Source organism: Panthera leo, chromosome A1, assembly GCF_018350215.1.
Source record: "Panthera leo isolate Ple1 chromosome A1, P.leo_Ple1_pat1.1, whole genome shotgun sequence".
Classification (NCBI taxonomy): domain Eukaryota; kingdom Metazoa; phylum Chordata; class Mammalia; order Carnivora; family Felidae; genus Panthera; species Panthera leo.
Genome location: NC_056679.1, coordinates 108,285,382 through 108,301,111, shown reverse-complemented (window position 1 = coordinate 108,301,111; position 15,730 = coordinate 108,285,382). Strand labels below are relative to the sequence as shown.

Below are 15,730 nucleotides of genomic sequence, written 5' to 3'. Positions count from 1 at the left end.
AGAGACAATCCCAAGAAAGCTCAATGCTCAGCACGGAGCCTGATACCAAATTCAATCTCACAATCCTGGGATCATGACCTGAGCAAAAATCAAGAGCTGGATGTTCAAGAGACTGAGCCACCCAGGCACCCCAAGATGGTAATTTTTGTTGTATGTTTTATATCACAATAAAAAAAAAACTTTTTAATGTAATTGAATGTAATGTAAGGTTTCACCCTTAAGAAATTCTGATGCGTTGATAAAGATGAAAATCAGGATAAAGAGGTTTTATTACTCAGTATTACATATTAATTTGTGTGTGTGTTATAGGTTTCTTTTTGGTCACATGAGTAATATACCAATATGTTACCATAGTGTAAAACTCTAAAGATGCAAGAGGAGATTATGACAAAATAAATCTCACCATTATCTAGCCACCCAGTTCTCCTCCACAGACACAGCCACTAGTATCAACTTCTAGTGTAGCCTTTCACAAGTATTCTAAACATACAAAAGAATATAAATATGTATCGTTTCCTTTTTAAAATATTTTCATGTGACTGCATATATCATTTGGCACCTTGCTATTTTCACTTAATACTTCCCTTGGAAAACAGGCAATATCAAGAACTTTTTTAAAACTGCCTACCTCAATTTTGAAGGCTATATTTTATCACATGGGTATAAACAATCTCCAATAGGTGTAAAGCTGAGTTGTTTCTCACCTTTTACTTCCACATACATAATGCATGGAATAATCTTGTACTTTCACACATGTGGAATATGACAGAGTGAACCCAAAACCTAGAGCATTTATCTGTGGTGGTGGATCAAAGAATTTGTAGATTTAAATTTCAGTAGGTATTTTAGATTTTCACAGATATTTTTCAAATCTAACAGAATATACCAAGCTACACACCCACTAACAATCCACTAGAGTATCTGCATTTCCAGTCTTTGAAAAATGCCTCCTCAACTCCAATAACATAAAGGGGGGGGTAAAAATCTGCTTTCCTCCTCTGAAGAGAAGGATCTATTTTGTTTGTTTGTTGTGGACCATTACCCTGCTATAATATACTGCAATTAAAAAAAAACCAAAAAATCCTCTTCTCTGATCTGGAATGCATTTTTATCATATTCTAAATTTCTATTTCCATTCAGAGTGATTATTAATAGATATGAATTTAACTCATTGTATTACCTATACAGTTGTTTGGGGATTTTTTTTTTTTTTTTTTTTTTTTTTTTTTTTAAGAAAAAGAGGAAAGGAGAGCACGAGTAGGGGGTAGAGGGAAGAAAGAGTGAGAGAGAGGGAGAGAGACAGAGACAGAATATGAATCTTAAGCAGGCACCACACTCAGTGAAGAGCCCAACACAGGGCTTGATCCCACAACCCTGACATTGTGACCCTAGCTGAAATCAAGAGTTAAACGCTCAAATGACTGAACCACCCAGGCACCCCTTCTTTGTTCCTTTCTAGTCTTGGTTGCTTTTGGTCTTTCTTTCCCAAAGATTCCCCTTTAATATTTCTTGCAGGGTGGGTTTAGTGGTCACAAAGTCCTTTAGTTTTTGTCCCGGAAACTCTTTATCTCCCTCTTTCTAATTCTGAATGAAGCCTACTGGATAAAGTATTCTTGGATGCCTATTTTCCCATTCAGCACATTGAATATATCATGGTTAGTGAGACCAACAGAAGTTCTTCCCAGAGGCAGAAACCGTTCTCCACATTACTTTCTATGGTATAGAGAACAACTACAGCTGAAATAAAATTATTCCATGAATAAAGGGAAATAAGGGGTTCAGAATTCCATCCCAAATAAAGAACTTAAAATGAGTGCTTTACTACAGGCTTAGAACACCAGGATGAAGTGGGACCCAGAATTTGAGAAATTAAATAAATAACACTGGGGCTTGGAAAGATCTTCCTCCCACCCCTACTTTCAACTCATTTAAAAGACCAGCATTTCAGGTAAGTACAAAGATGCATAAAATACAAAACCCATGTGTCTGAGTAAATAGTTAAAAGAAGAGGACTCAAAAGGTCCCATATTAAGTGAACCCATTCAACCTAAGAAAAGCACGCATGCTAACCAAGGCCAGCTCAGGCTTGGCAGGTGTATCTAGGTCCTAGCCACTATCAATATCAAGTTTCTTTCCCCAGAAATCCATTCAAATTCTATAGTTTTTGACCTTAAGAGCTTTACTCATAACAGCATCCCAGTCCTGATTTTTAACCAAATTACCTCAGCTAGGCTTGACAGTAACTGTTTCCTTTTCAGTGGATAATTCTAGAACTCCAGGAAAATACAGAAATCAATACAGAAATGATGAGGTCAACCAAAAGCTACAGCATTAATATTTTATTGCCATTAAATATATTTTAACAACTTACTATTAGGGTATTTTATGTTCTATTTATAAAGGTAAATATAAATATATATATATATTTATATATTTATATATTATATTATATACATTTTTATATAAATATAAATATAAAAATATTCTATTTATCTATTTAAAAGATAAGAAAATGTGATAAGCTAAATTTGCAAGTATAATTTATTGGACATTTAAGGATTATTTATGTTTTAAGAAAATTTGTTTACTGGTAAATCCGCCTTGTTAAATGCCTGAAATATATGAAGGAATCAGAAAAATGTAGCTATAGCTTATAATATTTAGGAATGTAAGTAATCAGGCATGAAAGTGTTAGTCAATTTTTAAAGAGTAAAATTTACTCTTCCCCATCTACCATTAAAACCCAATGACAATACCACAGCAACCAGACAACAGAAAGTAATGAAAAGTATCCAAATTGGTAAAGAAGTAAAACTGTCACTATTTGCAGATGACATGGTAACCCTGCAAACTCCACCAAAAAACAACTAGAACTGATAACTGAATTCAGTAAAGTCACAGGATATAAAATCAGTGCATGGAAATTCACAACATTTCTACACACTAGTAACAAAGCAGCAGAAAGAGAAATTAAGAAAACAATCCCGTTTACAACTACGGCAAAAATAGTAAGATACCTCAGAATAAATTTAACCAAATAGGTCAAAGATCTGTTCTCTGAAAACTATAAAAGACTGATGAAAGAAACTGAAGACAACACAACCAAATGAAAAGAGATTCCATGCTCATATGTTAGAAGGACAAACACAGGTAAAATGTCTACACTACCCAAAGCAATCTATACACTTAATGCAATCCCTATGAAAATACCAATGGCATTTTTCACAGATCTGGAACAAAAAAATCCTAAAATTTTTATGGAACCACAGAAGACCCTAAATAGCCAAAGCAATCTTGAAAAAGGAAAAACTGGAAGTATCACAATTCCAGACCTCAAGTTACACTACAAAACCATAGTGATTAAAACAGTATGGTACTGGGATAAAAACAGACACACAGATCAATGGAAAAGAGTAGGAAGTCCAGAAAGAAACCCATTAATCATATGGTCAATTAATCTGCAATAAAGGAGGCAAGAACATGCACTGGAAAAAGTCTCTTCAACAAATAGTGCTGGGAAAACTGGACAGCTACAGCAAAAGCATGATACCAGACCACTTTCACACACCCTACATACAAATAAACTCAAAATGGACTAAGACCCTAAATGTGAGACCTAAAACCATAAAAATCCTAGAAGAGAGCACAGGTGGTACTTTCTCTGACACTGATTATAGCAACATTTTTCTAGATATGTCACCTGAGGCAAGGGAAACAAAAGCAAAAATGAACTACTGGAACTACTTCAAACTAAACAGCTTCTGCACAGCAAAAGAAACAACCAACAAAACTAAAACACAACTTACTGAATGGAGAAGATACCTGCTAATGACACACTCAATAAACAGTATCCAAAATATATAAAGAACTTATATAACTCAACACCAAATGAAACAAATAATCCAACTGAAAAATGGGTAGGGGCACCTGGGTGGCTCAGTCTGTTAAGCATCTGACTCTTGATTTTGGCTCAGGTCATGATCTCATGGTTTTTGAGATCAAGCCCCACATTAAGCTCTGAGCTAACTCTGCTGGGCTCTGTGTGGGGCCTGCATGAGACTCTCTCTCTCTCCCTCTCTCTCTACCCCTCCCCTCCTTTTCTTCTCTCTCAATATAAGTAAACTTAAAAAAAAATTTTTTTTTTCAATACAAATGGGAAGAATAGGGAGTGCCTGGGTGGCTCAGCTGGTTAAGCATCCGACTCTTGATTTTGGCTAGGGTCATGATCCCAGGGTCACAGGATCAAGTCCTGTGTCAGGCTCTGTGCTAAGTGTGGAGCATGCTTGAGATTCTCTCTCTCTCTCTCTCTCTCTCTCTCTCTCTCTGTCTCTCTCTCCTATATTCACGCTCTCTCTCTTAAAAAACAAAAACAAAAAAAGGGCAGAAGAAGACATGAATAGACACTTCTCCAAAGACATACAGATGGCTAACAGACACATGAAAAGATACTCAACATCATCCATCATCAGGGAAACTGCAAATTAAAACCACAATGAGATCTTACTTCACACCTGTCAAAAATAAAAAAGACAACAAGTGTAGACAAGTATGTGAAGAAAAAGAAACCTTCGTGCACTATTAGTGAGACTGCAAACTGGTACAGCTATTGTGGAATACAGCATGGAGGTTCCTCAGAAAATTAAAAATAGGACTACCCCATGATCCAGTAACCACATTTCTGGTTACTTACTCAAAGAATATAACACCACTAATTCGAAGGGATAAATGCACCCCTATGTTTATTGCAGCATTATTTACAATAGCAAAACTATTGAAGGAGCCCAAGTGTCCACCAACAGATGAATGGATAAAAGATGTGGCACACACACACATACACAGGAATGTTAGCCATAAGAAAAGAATAAAATCTAGCTATTTGTATCAAATGGAGTGAGAAAGCATAATGCTAAGTGAAATAAGCCAGAGAAAAACAAATCTTGGATGATCTCGCATATATGTGGAATCCAGTAAACAAATCAGCAAGGCAAAAAAAAGAGGGAGACAAACCAGAAAACAGACTCTTAATTATAGAGAAAAACTGATGGTTACAAAAGGGGAGATGGGTCAAGGGATGGGAGAAATAGGTGAAGAGGATTAAGAGTACAGTTATCTTGATGAACGCTGAGTAATACAAAGAATTTTTAAATCACTATACTATATACCTAAAAGTAAAATAACACTGTATTTTAACAACACTGTAATTAAAATAAAATACCCAAAGACAGTATACACAGTACTCAACTTGTTCTGAGTTCTATGGGTCAACCATTTTTAAAGAAAACCATAGAAAGATAACCATAGGAATGTGGCCTTGAGTGGAAAATTTCTATACCCACCCTAAGATCAACACATTTCCTTTAATTAGTATCGTTCCCTATAAGCATTTCTTCAGTGAACATGTGCATTAAAACCATTCACAATTATTAGATGGTTAATAATAAAATTAAAATAGGTATCTTGCATAGGACTACTTTTTAAAGAAATAGCTCCTTTTGTAAAAGCACATCTCGTATCTACAGAGCACAAAACAAGCAGAGCATTTTCTCAGGCTGCCAGGAAAACACTCTTTAATCAAAACCACAAAAGGGCTGCTTTTCTGATTTCCTCACAGAAATCACAGCCTTTACAGTGAGAACATACAGCAACAGCTACAATAAATTCCAGCTGCTGTGGTAAGGATTATTATACTATGGTTAGCTGCTGAGTGGGCCCAACACGGAGCCACCAATTCTATTTACTTAAGCAAAGCATAGCTCCTCAAATGGCAATTATGTCCAGATAATTATACCCTAGACCATTAACCAAAATAACTAGAAATTTAATATCAGTTTCCATTCCCTTAAACTATAACACTATTATAAGACTTTCAAAAATACTTTCTAGCTATAGATAGAGACAGATATTTTGGATCATACTGACAAAATTGAAGAGTAATTCCAATTATTCCATTCCTTAGATATCTCCCAAACTCCTCCTTTATAGCTATTTGCAAGTTTAACAGGAGAAACTCTGAACCATTCAGGGGCAATATTTGAATGGGACAATCACATTCTACCTCTGTATTTTAATAATTTTCTATAATATGCATATTTCCTCATTCTCTCACATTTGGTAAATGAATTAGTCCTCGTGTGTGTGTGTGTGTGTGTGTGTGTGTGTGTGTGTGTGTGAGAGAGAGAGAGAGAGAGAGAGAGAGAGAGAGAGAGAGAGAGAGAGAGAGAGAGAGAGAGAGAGAGACAGAGAGAGAGAGAGAGAGACGGAGGGAGGGTTGGATGGAAGGAGGGAGAAAGAACGAGAGAGAGAGAGAGAGAGAGAGCGCGCGCTCGTGCGAGAGAACTAAAAGAAATACCTAAACCCACCAGTGAACTACTGAAAGAGTGGTACCTACAGCAAAATGCTATCAAGTCAGAATGGGAAAATGGTAGGATCAGAAATCAGCTAAATGACCATGAAACCAGGAAACTACAGCAATATTACATATCTATTTTCTGGGTTTTTTCCACTTCTAAAATTGATACAACATTTTCCTATCATTAGTCATAATACAGGATTATTATCAATATGCCTCACTAATCAAATAATTATAAAAATTAACATATTGAACATATATTCACTGAACTCCTACTACATGCTAGCCCCACATAAAAATTTTTAAATATATATTTAAAATAAATACAACTCAGCAAGTTATAAATTATAATAAACTTATTTTTTAAATGTACAAAAATGAATACTGCCAGAGGTAAGACGTGTATACATTATCAGAGATTAAAAATGAGTGCGGTATAAGTAGGTAGAAATAACAGTAATTTTTAGTTTTAGCAATTATGACACAGCAACAATTAAAACTTTAAAATCTGGCCTACATAGACGTCCAAATAGAATTTTTAAAAAACTCTTAATAAAACAGAAGTACTTTGCTCTCTTTCCTATTTTATTTATGAAGAATACTACTAAGGGCTGGCATCATGCTCATTGGTGAAAAACTATATTCAATTAATGTAAGCATTTAGTGAAACATCAGATGTTTTAAATTAATTAACAAGATGCTCACTGTTATCACAATGTTCTAGAAGTTCTAGATAATGCAACTAGTAAGTGAACCAGTATGATATAAAGTCTGAAAAGGATAAGCAAAATTCAATATTATGTATGTTTATAAATAAGGACTCTATTCCCAGAAAAGCTAAGTCAATCAGCAAGACTATTAGAAATATTAAGTGGGGGCGCCTGGGTGACTCAGTCGGTTAAGCATCTGACTTTGACTCAGGTCATGATCTCACAGTTCATGAGTTCCAGCCCCACGTTGGGCTCTGTGCTCACAGCTTTATACTCTGTGTCTCCCTCTCTCTCTGTTCCTCCCCACTCATGCTCTCTGTCTCTCAAAAATAAATACATGTTAAAAAATTAAAAAAAAAAGAAATATTAATTTAGTTAGGTTAGCTGATTAAACTTTCCAATAATAATAATCTTACTAATGTTAGTAAATAGGTGAGTTTAAGGAGTACAACACAATGAAAAGGCAGTGCAACAGAGGTTAATACACACATGGATCTCAGAGCCAAACAGATATGGATTATAATCTCAATCCTACCACTTCCTAGCTGCATAAACTGCTATAAAGTCACCTAATGTCTCTAAATTTTTTCAAGTATAAAGATGAAGAGGGGCCTCTAGGACTGAGTCCTTATCAATGCTGGCTGCAAAGCTAACTCCACAGGCACAGGGCAGAGGGGCAAGGTAGCTACCACCCCTGTGGCTGGTGGGAGAGCTGTTCCAGGGAAGGGGGTGTGTAGGGAAAGGAGGGTTGGGGAGCCGTTGCTCGCTTTTCAAATTTTGGAGGGTAGCACAGCAGCTACCCCTCAGGCGGATGTACCTGGTTCCTGGAGTGAAAAAAACCCTGTCTAATCTAGAAAAAGAAATAAATGCCCAATACTGAGCAGGCCTCACTGGTGGAGGAGGAGCAACCACACAAAGAAAACTGCCTACACTGGCCTAGGCCTGAAACCCAATACCACAGCCACCACTGTTCTAGCTTCCCTGAAGGAGCAGCTCACCTAGGGGAGTCATCTCCTTGGAGATCAAGAGATGTGCAAATACTGATATGAACAAACCTAGAGTTTTTGATGCCATCCATCCCAACAACGACCTCATCAGGACAGAGTCAGCACAAGGGACCCTCTATTCACCATGAAAGATCATTGGCTAACTCAAGAAGTTCAACACAAATGAATTCTTATTCTGACAGTGAAAACCAGGAAGCAAGGAGTTTCCAAGACAGCCAGAATCTGGGTAAGACACACAAGAGACCACAGCATTCGCTCACAGTTCAACCAGTAACCATTTAGTAATTCAAGAGCCGAAGGGCAAACACTAGTTCAACCATGAGTAGCCAATCAGGCCATGAGAAGAGTTAGTTCAGCTCCATCTAGAGCACAGTCGTTCTTATGTTACCAGGACAGGTATGTCTTCCTCAAAGGGGTCAGTGAGAACTTCTCTGGATAGTAGATTTGGCTCTCCGTCACTGAGACTCCCGACCACCGAACCCCAGGACATCTTCCTCCACCCCATTACCTGCTCAGTGGGCAGCGTCTCCATACTCTAAACAGAGAGTCATCTCCCCAACAGTTGTACATCAGACTGTATTAGTCATCACCCTACACTCCTCCAATCCCGAAAGACCAATCCCTCAGTACCAAACTGCCACCAGAGCAGGGTCCCCACTGACCCTGATGGTCAAGCTCAAGCAGCTTCCCCATCCAAAGGCCAAGTGGGGTCATTGTCCTGCAGTGATGACCACTATACCACACATCTGGGACCTTCACTGAAAAGGACTGTTCATGACACAGAACAATGTGGACAGCAGCATCGTGCCATTACAAGTATGGTTCCTCACCAGCCAGACAGCCTAACAGGCTTACAGTTCCTAGGCTAGTCAGCCCAACCAACTTGGGCAAGACCTTCATTCTGCTGTGTCTCCCAAACTGCTCATCACTACTATATATGGAGTATATACTATATATGGAGGCAAGACCCAGTACAGCCCAAGGTTATCGCAAACCAAACCACGAAACCATGGAGCTCTAAGGATTACAGGCAGCGCTGTATTGCACAGGTACAGTAAGTATTGAAAATATGCAAACGATATCCAGACAACAAAGCGCCCTTACATACCAAAAAAATAATGATGCTCTGAACACAACAGCTAGCCACACAGAGCCCTACAGTCCAATCCAACACTGAGTGCAGGAGTGCAGATGTAACAGGCTTCACCATGCAGCACCAGCTGATGATGGCACCACAAGATCCACAGCCACAGACCGTATTCAGAGAGACCCCAGGGAGTGCCTGGCATGTTCAGAAGTTGGGTCAAGTCGCTCACATGTTACAACACCCTTCCCATCAGTTCAGGCAGATGCAGTGGCCTACCTGCATCACCTGTGCTCTGGCAACAATAAAGTGCAGAAGGTGATGTATAGATTAGGAAGAATCAAGCATTTGGTCCACCTTCTTGATGATAAGAGTTTTGGAACTTTGGCGGAATGCTGTGGTGGTCTCTGAAACCTCCTTTTTGCCAGTCTTACAGATGAAAAATAAAATACCAATCAAGAATGTTGATGAGATATCTGCCTCGTTCCAACTGGTAAGAAAATCTACTGATAAAGTAAGGAAATTTGTATAGGAGTTCTCTGGAATTTATCTCCATGGGATACTGTAAAGGTGACAATCCACTGAGATACTCTCTCAACCTTAACAAAAAGTGTGAATATTCCAGTTCTTCTGAATGCAGTAATTCTTCTTTTGATGCTGATCATAATCAGACTTCACTTGTTCTGCCTAATTCTGTAGGGGAGGGAGGGAGGGAAGAAGCAAATGCAATCCTATGAGGGGCTGGCAGACTCACATCGGCATGTGATTCGCACATGTATGAACACATCTAATTACAACAGCAACACTGTGGTGAACTGTGTTTGCACCCCCAAGAAACCTATCCTATCAGCCTGGCTCCTGGGATGACTTAACTAGGAAAAGAGACTCCCAGCAAGGACATAGAGCCAGGCTGACAGGGGGAGAAGAAAAAGAGAAGGACATAAAAAGATCAATGAGATGAAGTTGGTCGTATCCCCAAGTTGTCAAAGTTCTCCAAGGGAACGAGATGCTGTGGCATCCAACAATGGTAAAACGGTATCTGATTCTTCCATCAGAAAGTTCCAACCCAGCCAACTTGAAAAGCTCTGCTAGATCACTCCAGAAGCAGTCTTCTGGAAACTAGATGTTTACAGCATACATCCTGGTGGCCATCCACAAAGAAAAAGGGCTGCCCATCCTTATAGAACTTCTCATGGCAGATAATGATAGAGCTACTCCATGTGAAGCAATTGCTTTCAGGAATATGGTGCAAGATGTTCAGAACAAGAAGCTCACAGGTAAATATACCATAAGACCTAACCAACTGGCTTCCCAGTAGCCCTGGTCCTCATGTGCTGTCTGACGAGATCACGGAAGCCATCTGCTATACCAGGTCCCTCCAGCCTGTATCCAGCTCACTCAGTAGTAACCCGCAGATGCAGGGTCAGATGCAGGCACCCACAGGACTCTACAGACTGAGACTGGGCTGATTCTGTCTGCATTCCAGGCCCTTCCTCTCTTCATGACGCAGTTCTGGGTATGGAGCACTTCATACGGCTGCAGGCATCAATTACTACTACCCCAATAAACTGGAATTGTGGAAGGAAGGAAGGAAGGAAGGAAGGAAGGAAGGAAGGAAGGAAGGAAGAAAACAAAAAACCTCTGCACGAGGTCACTAGCAAAAACATGGAGAACAACAAAGTCCTTGTTGACTCAAGGGAGAAAGAAAAGCTAGTGAACACAACCAAAGGCAGAGGAGACAGATCATCTCTCAAAGTGGTAAAGGCAGCAGCCCAGCTCTTGAATACATTATAGCAATATAAGGACCTCCAAAGCATTCATGAAAAAGATGGATGCAATCAAAACCATTTTTTTACACCTTCACTGTACATTGCAGACCAATTCAATTCACATCCCTCCTTGTCTACTAACCAACAGATGTCACCCATCAGTCCGTCAGCAGCACTTCCTCCTCACGAATACTGTTAAGAATCAGAGACCCTCACTCTGAATACAACAGGATCCAGCCACCTATGCAGTATTTTAAGAGCCAGAAGGAAACCACATATAAAGGCTTATACCCAGGCTCCAGCAAATCTTCACCAATTTACATCAGTTCCTATTACTCACTAGCAAGAAAACAAAACAGATGGCTACGGGATACTAGCTGTATTGTAGTCAAGATGATTTCAAAAGAGGGGTGCCTGGCTGAATCAGTTTTAAGAGTGTGTGACTCTTGATCTTAGAGTTATGGGTTCAAGCCCGACGTGGAGTGCAGAGATTACATAAATAAATTTTTTAAAAAAAGAAAAAAGGATTCCAACAGAATTGTATTTGCAGAACTGTATTTGCAGAACTGTATTTGCAGTCTCCTCATAGCTATGAAGATCCTTATTTTGATGATGACTAAGTTCACTTTCCAGCTATTTACTGATTATCCAACACAGTATGGACTGAAATCAACCACAAGTTATATAGACTTTCATTCCATTAAAGGACCTTCTTAAGAGAAGAACAGTACCCAGAGTCTCCAGACTTGTGGGTGTAGCATCAAGATGCTCAGTAGAAATCTTTCTAATCTTGTTTAGAATGAGAAGAAAAATACATCTTGCTGATCTGCTGATGAAATGTGAAAGTGAGATATAAAGAATGAGTGAAGAGCGTTTTTTTCTTTTCTGAAGACTTATCAGTGAAGTGAGGAAACCTTTGGGAGAGAGCACTTTGACTTTCTAAGCTCTATTTAGGTGTCAGAACTAATTACTTATAGATTCTTTAGTCTGGTAAAGGTGTGGGCAATGCAAGGAGAGGTTTGAGAAATGAGTGAAAAGAGATGGGGGACGTGTAGGTAAAATGAAATTAAAGGGGATTTTTAAAATGTTCAAAAAGTTATGTTCTGATAGTATGAATAGACAGTCAGTCAGTAGAGCATGCGACTCTTGATCTATAGGGGTTGTGAGTTCAAATCCCACAATGGGTGTAGAGCCTACAAAAGAAAAGAAAGAAAGAAGAAAAAAAGTAAAGAAAGAAAATGGATGTTCTTCATGTTTTATTGCTATTAGAAAAAAAAATTTGTTCAAGAATTAAGATAATGTTGAAAAGTGTACAGAACTTGGCATTTACTCATGTAAAGTATTATTTGCGTTTTTCCTTTAAAATTTTTTAATGCTTATTTATTTTTGAAACACGGAGAGGGAAAGAGAGAGAGAGAGAGAGAGAGAGAGAGAGAGAGAGAGAGAGAGAGAGAGAACACGTGCGTGCGCGCGAGTCAGGGGTGGGGGAATTAGACAGGGAGTCACAGAAACAGAAGCAGACTCCAGGCTCCACACTGTCAGCACAGAGCCCAACACGGGGCTTGAACTCATGGACTGAGAGATCATGACCTGAGCCAAAGTTAGACACTTAACCAACTGAGCCACTCAGGCGCCCCTATTATTTGTATTTTTAATAACAGAAACCAACTTGTCCCTTAAGTTAAAAGACACAAATACAAAGTGTATGCACTATATTAACCTTTCTAAAATCTGAAGAATTGTGAAACCCCCACAAATATATCTGGCCCCAAGATTCTGAATAAGGAAAACAAAAAGATTTTAAATAAAGGCATAAGGTGTGTATATTTCCTAATGCTTTATTAGGAAAAACTGATTAGTGAGAATTTATATATATATTAATATACATATATTAATATGTATATAAAAAATATATATATATATTTTTTAAGGACTGCCAGACTCCAGGTTCCCCACAATTGTTTGTTTTACCAGCTTCAGAAGTACCAAGGGCTCAGTAGGAGTCTCCATCAAACAGCTAATTACAAGAGATGATGGATACTCCTTTTCTTCCACAACCCTAACCTCAGTTAATAACAGATCATTAGGAGCGCGAGTGGCTCAGTCGGTTAAGCATCTGACTTCAGCTCAGGTCATGATCTCTCAGTGCATGAGTTCAAGCCCCACATTGGGCTCTGTACTGACAGCTCAAAGTCTGGAGCATGCTTCAGATTCTGTGCCTCCCTTTCTCTTTGCTCCCCCCCCCCCCCCCACACACACTCCTTCACTCAAAAATGAATAAATGTTAAAAAAAAAATTTTTTTTAAAGAGATCATCAATCCTCAGTTAATAATCCTACTCTACACTAGTAGGATCATTCAGGTAATGATAGCCTATTCTAGTTAACAATAAGCTCCTTAGCAATGGCATGGACAATTTATTTACCACCTTCTACTTAATCTTTGAATCCTTGGAATCAATCAATGAATGGCCTGCTTTATCTGCCCCCTTACACAACTGATAATGGATTGCATTATCAGAGACTTACTTACCTAATTCACAAAGTCCCTTGAGTTATCATTATACAGTTTAAAATGGGTGATGATAAAGGATGTATCAGTCAAGATGTTTTCATACACAGCGGCGCCTGAGTGGCTCAGTCAGTTAAGCGTCCAACTATTGGTTTGGGTTCAGGTCATGATCTCACAGTTTGTGGGACTGGGTTCCAAGTCAGGCTCCTTGTTGACAGCACAGAGCCTGCTTGAGATTCTCTTCTCTCCCTCTCTCTCTGCCCCCCTTCCCCTAACTTGTGCTCTGTCTCTCTCTCTCTCTCTCTCTCTCTCTCAAAATAAACTCTCTTTTGAGAGAGAGAGAGAGAGAGAGAGAGCGCGAGCAAGCATGCGAACAAGCAAGGGAGGAACAGACAGAGAAGGAGACAGAGGATCCAAAGCTCGCAGCATAGAGCCTGATGTGGGGCCTGAACTCACAAACTGCAAGATCATGACCTGAGCTGAAGTCAGACGCTTAACTGACTGAGCCATCCAGGCACCCCTTTGTTTCTTCCTATCTTTGTCCCTTATTCCCATTAGTATCAAAAACAGAACATAAACTATTCTGTGTTTATAACACAGAAGATAGTGAAATTTATTAGACTGAAAATCAAAAATCAAATATATAGGAAAAGATCTGATTGTGACAGTCAAGTTGAAGAAAATCAAAACATTTTTTTAGAATAGAACTGATTACTTGAAAATGTATTACACACCAATCATCTTAAAAGCCAAACTTCATTTATAATCCTCCAGGGAAGTAGTGTGGTTAAAGAAAAGAATTTGAATTAAAAGACAATCTCCGTAATTATTCAATTCTGTAGATTGGTTTTTCAAATACTCAACTGTTCAAACAATTCAATTCAGTAAATATGCACAGATGGCTTTATTAAGAAGATAATACTAATGTAAGACACAGCAGGAATATAAGCACACCCTTGACTTCACAAAATTTATAATGTGCTAGAAAAGCGACATACATAAACAAGTATTACTGGACAGGACAGAACCTAATCAAGCATAAATAAATGCATGACACACTAAAGACAGTGGATAATCAGTGGAGAAATCAAATGAGAAGATTTCTGCAGCAAGTTAACAGTAAGGAAATTGATTATTTCACATCACAAGTTAGGGTAATTCTAGGTATATTACATGGAGCTCCCAGTTCTACTTCTCTGCACTTTTCTTGCCTCTGCCCTCCTTTCCATAAGGGCATCACTTTCAGTCTAGTAACAAAATGGCTACAGCAGTTCCAGAGGTCAATCCAGATAAAACCATCTTTACGGAGAAGAGGGATCATCTCTTTTCTTCTTTCTCAAAACCAAGAAAACCTCTCCCAGCATCTTCTTAAGACTACTTTCTATGACCAACTGGCCAAAACTAGATCTATTCCTAAAACAACCACTTCCAACAGCAATGACATCTACCATTAACCAAGATTAGAGTGGATGCTGTTAAGTATCATGACCATCATTTTAATGTGAGCTGAATATTTCAAGGACAACAGGCCTTGGAGAAAGGTATAATTTGACAGAGAAATAAAGAAGAAAAATACAATGCCAAAGGAATAGATGTGCCTAACTTAAGAAAAAAGTCTGACTGCAAACATACGTTAAATACAGTTAGGGATGAAGTGTTTTCCTAAACTGCACTGTTGTCATTCTCTGTGATACAAAAATTAACTTACTATTCAACAGTGAGTAAATGGTAAGAACAAAAAAGGAGGAGTGCTTTCTTTATGGAAAGGATATAGTTAATTATCAGTGGGGATAGTCAAACTTACCACTCCTTGTCAATGGAGTCACCCATTCAGCTATCTCTAGGTTGAGAACATTCCATATTACACATACAGATGACTGCAGATTCTATGAATAGCAGTTGGTTCTTGAAGGTTTCTTCTCATTTGGGTTCAGTCAAATGGGTTTCAGTTAAATGTCCACAAACTCACAGTTGGCCCGATCTACAAATGAAAGCATGCAATTAGGAGGCAAAAAGCTATAGGGAGCAATTCCCTCTTCCACCATCTATAAGTAACTGACCTATAATAAAACGGAATTTAAATACCAGATCCATTAAGCACCATGTTCAAATTAAGCAACTTGCATTTCAAAGGTTGTAATGTACTTATTACAGTTACCACCCTCTTCACATCATATAAATTTATTGTTGTGTTCATAGTATACCAGGTCCAAGTCTTACCATAGATTGCTCACGGGGTAGAATCTAACACATATGTATGGCGGACCAAATAAGGATGACCTACATAGCATGTAGGATATA

The 15,730-nt window shown here is 38.5% G+C and overlaps 1 protein-coding gene and 2 pseudogenes across 6 annotated transcripts in view; 2 read left to right on the top strand and 1 right to left on the bottom strand.

Annotated features, from left to right (window-relative positions):
• The window catches only part of CDC42SE2 (CDC42 small effector 2), a 173,042-nt gene that overhangs the window by 109,554 nt on the left and 47,758 nt on the right, over positions 1–15,730 (bottom strand). For 5 of the 6 annotated variants that reach the window (XM_042934505.1, XM_042934513.1, XM_042934528.1 and 2 more), the window contains one exon: positions 15,234–15,410. The exons of the other annotated variant lie outside the window; for it this stretch is intronic. The gene's annotated coding sequence lies outside the window, so the exon portion shown is untranslated. The remainder of the gene's footprint in view (positions 1–15,233; positions 15,411–15,730) is intronic. 6 annotated transcript variants of the gene reach the window in all.
• LOC122217485 lies at positions 7,361–10,619 on the top strand (annotated as a pseudogene).
• LOC122229944 lies at positions 10,669–11,341 on the top strand (annotated as a pseudogene).